Below are 8091 nucleotides of genomic sequence, written 5' to 3'. Positions count from 1 at the left end.
TCCCAAGTAGCTAGGACTACAGGTGTGTGCAACCATGCCTGGCTAATTTTTAAATTTTTTTGTAGAGATGGGGGCCTCACTGTGTTGCCCAGGCTGGTCTCAAACTCCTGGCCTCAAGCAATCCTCTTGCCTCAGCGTCTGAAAATGTTGGAATTACGGACGTGAGCCACTGCATCCAGCCTGGTTATTTTTCTTAAGATGTAAAACAGATAATACACACACACACACACACACACACACACACACACACACACACACACACACTCTCACACACAGTGTGGATTCAAAAAATATCAAACAATAAAAATGGTGTCCAAGACTTTCCCACTGGACAGGAGCCTCCTCTTTAAGCTCCTGGAGGTGGGCTGCCATCCCCTGCCCCTCGTTCCCACTGAAGAGGTCATCGTGTAGCCTGCCCCTCGTTCCCACCGAAGAGGTCATCCCGTAGCCTGCCCCTCATTCCCACTGAAGAGGTCATCCTGTAGCCCAGCTTTTCTTTTCACCTAATGTATCTCTGAGGTTTTAAAACATTCTTTTCTAGCTATGTATCGAACACTTACTTTATGCCAGATACAGTGCATGCCATTGTTACCCTCTGTTTACGGGTGTGGAAGCTGAAGCAGGAAGCCCTTTAGTCACCTGCTGAAGGCCACGCTGTTACCGGTGGGACGGGATTTGGGCGGCTGAAGAGCACTCATCCAACAGTGGGGCCGGATTCACGCCCCAGGCCCGTTCCCTCCTGCTCCCTGGTGCTCCTCACGCCATCGGCCCCGCTGCCCCTCACTGCCCCTCACTGCCCCTGAGTCCTAGTGCCTGTGTCTTCCTTCTTGAACCCCTCAGCCCTCAGTTAACCCTCAGAAAGCTGGCTTGGAGAAGTCCTCATGTGGTGGGAACAGCCCCGTTCCCTGCTCTCTCGGTGTCCTGGCCCTGCTGCAAGGTGACTTCGCCTCCTACATCAAGAGGCGGGTCCTGGTCTCCACCCCTGGGCTCTGGGCCGGCCTTGGATGCACTTGGCCAACGGGATGCTCCTAAGCTGCCGTGGGTAGAGGGTGGCACGACACTTGTGCGCTGGGCCTGGACCTCTCTTCCTTGGCTGTGGGGACTGTCCTCTCTGCAGGAGGCCTGGGCTGGGCTGCAGGATGAGAGGCCATGGGGCAGGAGAGGCTTCTGTCAGCCCAGCCGGTCCCCAGCTGCCTGAAGATGGGTGGACAAGCCCCAGAGAACCGGCCCATATGGCAGCCAAGTTGCTGGCCATGTACCGCAGAGCCCCGGGCTGCCATGGTTGTTGTGCTGCTGAGTTTTGGAGTGGGCTGTGATGTGGGAGGAGACACTGAGAGGCCTCACAGGCCTACAAGCATCTTACCCTGACCTCGTGCCTGCTGGACATCGGGCTGGGGAGAGAATCGGGGCCAAGGGCGTTTTCCCACAGGACTGGAAGGCCGGTCGTGGTCCTTGGTAGTGAGAAGCCTGTAGGGTCCCCTCCGATCCCTGCACCTCTGGGGGTCACACCAACTGTGGGTGATTCCTTCCTCACAGCGCTGGGTGCTTGGTGAACACATTCTGCCTCGAGACCTGGCATTTCTTTGATAACACTTCTTCCCATTTCCTGCTCATTCTGGAACTCCTGTCAGTCAGATGTTGGGCCTTTTGAATTGATCCTGTGAGTCCTTCTTTCCACCTTTGCTTGTAGATAGACTTCCCTGAATCCAAACACACACACACTCTTTCTCTGCTTTTTAAAAAATTGGTTTTGGGGCCGGACGTAGTGGCTCACACCTATAGTCCCAGCACTTTGGGAGGCCGAGGCAGGCAGATCACTTGAGGTCGGAAGTTCCAGACCAGCTTGGCCAACATGATGAAACCCAGTCTCTACTACAAATACAAAAATTAGCTGGACGTGGTGGTGGGCGGCTGTAATCCCAGCTACTCAGGAGGCTGAGGCAGGAGAACGGCTTGAACTCAGGAAGCGGAGGTTGCAGTGAGCCGAGATTGTGTCACTGCACTCCAGCCTGGGCAACAGAGCCAGCCTCTGTGTCAAAACAAATAAATAAATAAAAATTAAAAATTGGTTTTGGATTTTAGCAGTCCTGTTTTTCATTTCCAAGACATCTCCATCGTTCCCCAAGCTCCCCTCTTCTTGTTCCAGAGAATTCTGTTCTGCTCTTACGGATAAAGTGGGTTTGGGGGAAGGCAAATCTTTTCTTTCTGCATTTTCTCTCTTGTGGTTCTGTTTTGTTTAGTCTTGGAACTTCCCATGAGACTCAGTGCTCAAATGTCTGGCTTTTCCTTCTTTTCGATCCCTGTTTATAGGGGAGGCAGGCAGAGCTGCCGGGCACTCCTCTCTCCTTTTTAACTTGAGGAAGCCGGACACCCAGGTCTTGGGAGGGAGTCCTCCTGCCTCCAGGCGGCATCTCGGGCTGCAGGGCTGCCGTCTGGAGTGGGGACAGTACCAGCTCCCACTGCTGTCCTGCCATGCTTGTTCGCAGCATGTGTCTCCTCACACCAGTGACGAGGCCACTGCTTGGCTGCCGCTTGCCTTCTTCCTGCCAGGCTGTCCTGCTACGTCAGCCTCCACTCTCCACCTCAAGTGTCTCGAAATATCTTGTCTGCAGATGACCTCTCTCCTGTTCTCGGTGCCACATGGGGCCTCCCCAGCAGAGGCGGCTGGATACCTGGTCCTAGCTGCCAGAGGCTGTCTGTTTAGCTGCCAGAGGGTGGCAGCAGCCTCTAGGACCCTCTCCTAGCCTGTGCCCTTTTCATTCTTTGCTGGAATGTCATGGGTCTCAGGAGGTGCTGAGCTGAGAGACCCCATGGGGCAACTTGGGATGGGGGCTAAGGAAGGCCTCTTGGAGGAGCCCTGAGGCGAGGTGGCCCTGGGGTGGGGTGGAGGAGGTCCTGAGCAGCAGGGGCGGGGACTGCCCCTTGCTCTCTGTGTCCCTGAGTGAGTGGGGCGGGGGCTGCCCCCTGCTCTCTGTGTCCCTGAGTGAGTGGGACGGGGGCTGCCCCCTGCTCTCTGTGTCCCTGAGTGAGTGGGGCGGGGACTGCCCCCTGCTCTCTGTGTCCCTGAGTAAGTGGGGCGGGGACTGCCCCCTGCTCTCCAGGTCCCTGAGTGAGTGGGGTGGGGACTGCCCCCTGCTCTCTGCATCCCTGAGTGGGGTGGGGGCTGCACCTGCTCCGTGTGTCCCCAGCCTGCTAGGTGCCCCACAGGGGCCAGGATGCTGAGGAGGGAAAGGTCTTCATGGAGACGGGTGGCCCCTGTAATAAGGAAGACAACACTGGATTCCTGGGCGAACAGCAGGGCAGGGTCCTTAGGTCCCAACATAGGTGCCCAGGCCCAGGTGAGATTCCCCAGTGGCCCCGAGGGGGTGCCCGGGACACCCTGGGTGGCCCAGTGTCCTCCCATCACCCTTGCCCCTGGGCATCATCCTCCTTGGCCTGGAAACCCTGAGCTCCCTGACGCCCCCGCCCCTCTCCCTACCTGTGCCAGGGAAGGCTGCTGCTCTCTGTCAGCCCTGGAGCCCCTCCTCCCCCAGCTCCTCTCACTCCTCCCTGTGGTCCTTGCCAATCGCCCTGAGCCCGAAAAGGTGGGGGACTCTTGGAGAGACGGGGTCCTGGATCCCCAGCCCTGGGGTCCCCTACTCACAGGGTCAGATACGCTAACAAAGGCCAAGCACCCTGCCAAGCGGTGTCCTGGATTGGGGTGGGCATGGGGGTTCGCCTCAGGTCCAGGCTCCGGGATGTCGTGCAGGACAGGGCGCGGCTGCGGCTGTGGCGGGGGCACTGGCTGGAAGCCGGAACTCCCGGCCTTGAGGGCGGAAAGTGTGGCCAGTACGGCGTGCTGGGGGGGCCATGGCCCCGTTGCCAGGCAGCGCCTCCCTGGACGCCAGTTGCCATGGAAGCCGGTTCCTGCCCATGTTGCCACGGTGTCCAGGTGGCCTTGGGGAGTCTGGTTCAGAGGGGCCGCCCTGTGCCCTTGCCCGTCCTCCGATGCCCAGGTATGGGCTGGGAGGGCAAAGAGGAGGAGAGGCTGCGATGCCCAGCATGGAGACCCAAGTCCTTCCTGCTGGAGCTGGGCTGCGGCCCAGGGCAGGGGCCAGATGTGGCTGTTCTGCTGTCCACACTGCGGACTTGATGTTCGTACCCCAAGCTCATTTTATTTATTTTCTATTTTTATTAAGACAGGGTCTCACTCTGTTTCCCAGGCTGGAGTGCAGTGGTACGACCACAACTCACTGAAGCCTCCAACTGGGCTCAAGGGATTCTCCCACCTCAGCCTCCTGTGTACTGGGGACCATAGGTATGTGCTACCAAGCCCAGCTAATTCTTTTTTTTTTTTTTTTTGAGACGGAGTCTTGCTCTGTCGCCCAGGCTGGAGTGTAGTGGCCGGATCTCAGCTCACTGCAAGCTCTGCTTCCCAGGTTTATGCCATTCTCCTGCCTCAGCCTCCCGAGTAGCTGGGACTATAGGCGCTCGCCACCTCGCCCGGCTAGTTTTTTGTATTTTTTTAGTAGAGACGGGGTTTCACCGTGTTAGCCAGGATGGTCTCGATCTCCCGACCTCATGATCCGCCCATCTCGGCCTCCCAAAGTGCTGGAATTACAGACTTGAGCCACCGCGCCCCGCCGCTAATTCTTTATTATTTTGTTTTTGTAGAGACTGGGTCTCGCTGTGTTGCCCAGACTGGTCTTGAACTCCTGGCTCAAGTGATCTGCCCGCCTCAGCCTCTCAAAATACTAGGATTACAGGTGTGAGCCACCTCGCCCATGCTTGGCTGCTTCCAAGTATATCTCAAAAGCCAAGAAATAGGCCCTGAGTGGATGGACCTTGGGGTCACTGGGCCAGCTCCAGCCCTTAGAGGACCCCATCTCTGTGTCCCTTAACATGGGCTCCTGGCCCACACCCACCCAGGCTGCCTGGCAGGGTCTGCTCCCTCTCCAGCCCTCGGAGCTGCCCTATGTGGAGGGTTGGGGGTCCCAGAAAACCTGGGAGAAATGGCCATGGGCCCTGGCGTGGGCACTATCCTTCATGTCCTCCCAGGGCCTGGGCTGTAGCCTGAGGTGTGAGCGCTCCTTTGCCTCAGGAGGGGAAGAGGTGCGTGGTGGCCTTCAGTCAGGCCCGTGGGGTTCCAAGAGTGGTCTTGGGCCTCCCAGCTTCCCCTAGACTCGCAGCCAAGAGGACGGGTCTGCGGGGGGCTGTGTGAGGGATGCGGTGGCCTGCAGAGTGCCCCGCCCTGTCCAGGGCAAGGGTGGCGACTGGACACATGCCCTGAGTGCCGGGCAGCCTCCTCTGCCTTCCCACCCTGTGGGGCACCCCTGAGGGGACAGAGAACAGTTGGGGGCTGGGTCCTGGGAACAGGGTGTGGGGGAAGGGCAGAGTGCTGGGGATGCTGGGCCCACACCTCCCTGTCCCTGGGGCTTCCCCATGTCAGAGGCGAGGCTCAGAGAGGTAAGGGCTCACCCTTTGTCTGCCCTGTTCCCAGTATGGCCAAGCCGCTCCCAGGGTGCGGGCGATGGCAGGTCATTTGTCTCCCTCCTGAGTGAGTCTCTGGACACGGATTCTCACATTTTTTATTTAAGAATCAGAGAGATACAAGAATGTCAAGGAAAAATCCTCTCATGGACAAGGCAGCCCCAGTAAATGACTGTTAGCCGGCATGACCAGGGCTCCAAAGCCTCAGGAGGTGGCTGTGCTGGGGCTGCCAGGCCTCTGGCTCCAGAGTTGCCCGGGCTGAACTGAACATACCCACCCCTGCCCAGGCCCAGGGACACCCTGCCCCTGAGGAGACCCCCGGCGTGGCCAGTCCACCTTCTTGGCACTCCCTGCCCACCTACCCCTTCTAGTCGAACAGTGGAGCTCGGGGGGGACAGGGTGGCAGAGTGCCTGATGGTTGGTGCCAAGGTCATTTCCCAGGTCCTTGTTGGGGCCAAGAGCCAGGACTCCTTGCCCATCCCCGTCGCTGCCCTGTGCCCGCCCAGCACCTCCTGGGGACTAGGCTGCCTGTTGGAGCAGGAAACACAGTGCTGGGCTGTGAGCCCCTGGGGCCTGTCTCTGTGCCCCAGGACCAGGCTTCTGGGTTGAGGGAGAGACCAGGGGCAGGTGAGGAGCGGCAGGGCTCCCGGAATCCCTCCATGCCCGCCCCTCGGTCTCCAGGACTTGTGTGCACGTACAGGCTGGAGCTGTGGTGCAGTTCCCAGTCTCACCACCAGATGGCACCACGCCCCTACAGAAGCAGTGCCCAGCGCAGGCCAGGCGGTTCTCGGGAGCTGCAGTGGAGGCATCCGCCCAGCCGAAGCTCTGGCAGGGCAGGGGCAGTGCTGGGGGAGCCCCCTTCCCACTTGGATCCGAAGTTCCCATGGGGGCCTAGGACAGGGGCTGGCCGGGAAGTCAGAAGTTCCCTTGTTGGGTCGAGGGTGTCTATCCCACATTTCACACGGTGAGGAATCATCCCAGACACGCGGGCACTGTCCCGGGGCTGTTTGCTACCCCTCCCAAGGGGCAGGGCTCCTGTCCTGGGGCCTTCCCAAGCATAGTAGCCTTCGGGCAACCCCAGCCTGGCCCCAAGTTGTCCCACTTGTCAGTGGGCAGCGGGGTCTGGAGGAGGGGTCCTAGCTCCTGTCCAAGGTCGTGACTGCCCCTGACCAGGGTGTGGCAGCCGCTGTGGCCTGGGTCAGTGAGGCTGTGGCCAGAGAGTGGCCCGGGTGTAGGCGCTGCTCTCAGCTAAGAGACAGCCCATCTGGAGGAAGAACCAGGAAACAGAGGTTCCCAGCCCACAGGAGGCCAGCTTAGGGTCAGTAGGGGCCCCCCGGCAGGGACTGCAAGAGGCAAACCACATGGAGAGTCACCTGAGAGGGAATGATGGAGGCTGGGGGAGGTGGAGCCCCCACCTCCAACTGCTGCCTCGGCCCCCACAGCAGGCGAGGGCGGGAGGCTGGCCCTGGCTCTGGCCTGGGAGATGCCAGCCAGGCCTTGGTCTGGGGCGGAGGGCTGGCCAGGAGGCTGGGTACGGCCACTGCTCTGGAGTGACCACACCATTTCCACCCTGCTTGCCTCATTCTTCTCATGAGTGCCTCAAGGGGACACACCAGAGGTTTACTGGGGGCAGGGCTGGGGAGGGATCTCAGCACTGGCCTTCTGGGGCCATGTGTCCGCTCTGCCCCTTTCTGACCTGGACTGGGGCCTCTGCCCTCCCCCGGGCCTGGTGACAGAGCCCTTTTGGAGGCCCTCAGGCCCAACAAGCGTGGTTCTTGGAGCCAGGCTGAGGGCTGGGCTGTATCCTGGTGGGGTGGCGTGGGGTGGGAGTGAGGCTGGGAGCGGGTCGAGGTTGGTGCCTCAGGCTCTGGGGAACGGGCCTGGGATGGCTGGAGAGCGGAGGAGAGGCTCTCTCAATCCTGGGCTTTGGGGTCTGAGCCCAGCCCTGTCCCGAGGCAGGCCGTCCCCTGCAGCTCTGGATTCCCATGTTGGTTGGAGTTGCGGTGAGAGGTGCTGGGGCCTCCCTTGCCTCTGCCCAGGACACACAGCTGAGAAGTCATGCTCTGCTGCCCGACTGTAGGGGTTTCAAGCCCCACTGGGGCCTCCAGGTGGGCCCTTGGGCAGCAGGACCTTGTGGCGGGAGGAGGGGACCCTGGGAAATCAGGGACCAGGCAGGGGAGGGAGAGAAGGCAGAAGCACAGTTGTGGGTGTGGTTACCCGCCCCTTCCCGAACTGTTCCTCCCGGTGCACCCCACTCCAGTCCTCTGGGCCAGCTGCCAGCGGGTGCCAGAGGCCACCTCTCTCCCCAAAAAGAGGTCTCACCGTCAGAGCCAGTCTTTGAAGCTCCTGGTGACCTCAGCCTGTTGCCCTTGACCCTGAGCTCGCCTAGATCAATTGGGAGGCTGCTGTTTGGGCCTCAGTTCTCCCATCCTCAAGGAGCAGGTCCTGTGTCCCCTGACAGCACCCCTCCTCGCTGTGCCACCACCACTGCCAGGGTTCTGACCTGTGGATGTTCCCTAGGGGGTGGCTCTGGGCCCTCAGGCAACCGGCTACTCTGGGTGGTGGTTTGCACGTGAATAGTGTCACACTTGGGTCCTTTGCTTGAAGTTGGCTCTGCTGAGT

The 8091-nt window shown here is 60.2% G+C and overlaps 1 long non-coding RNA gene across 1 annotated transcript; it reads right to left on the bottom strand.

The window, feature by feature from the left end:
* Window positions 1–533: 533 nt before the first annotated feature.
* LOC141407867 (uncharacterized) lies at window positions 534–3793 on the bottom strand. The gene is made up of 2 exons (XR_012419001.1): window positions 3644–3793; window positions 534–2029 (listed from the first exon to the last, which is right to left on the bottom strand). It is a non-coding gene; the product is annotated as an uncharacterized lncRNA (long non-coding RNA).
* Between the last annotated feature and the right edge of the window lie 4298 nt (window positions 3794–8091).

Source organism: Macaca fascicularis, chromosome 10 (genome assembly GCF_037993035.2).
Source record: "Macaca fascicularis isolate 582-1 chromosome 10, T2T-MFA8v1.1".
Taxonomy (NCBI): Eukaryota; Metazoa; Chordata; class Mammalia; order Primates; family Cercopithecidae; genus Macaca; species Macaca fascicularis.
Note: the sequence above shows the minus strand (reverse complement) of the source record. Positions and strands in the feature narration are given on the sequence as shown.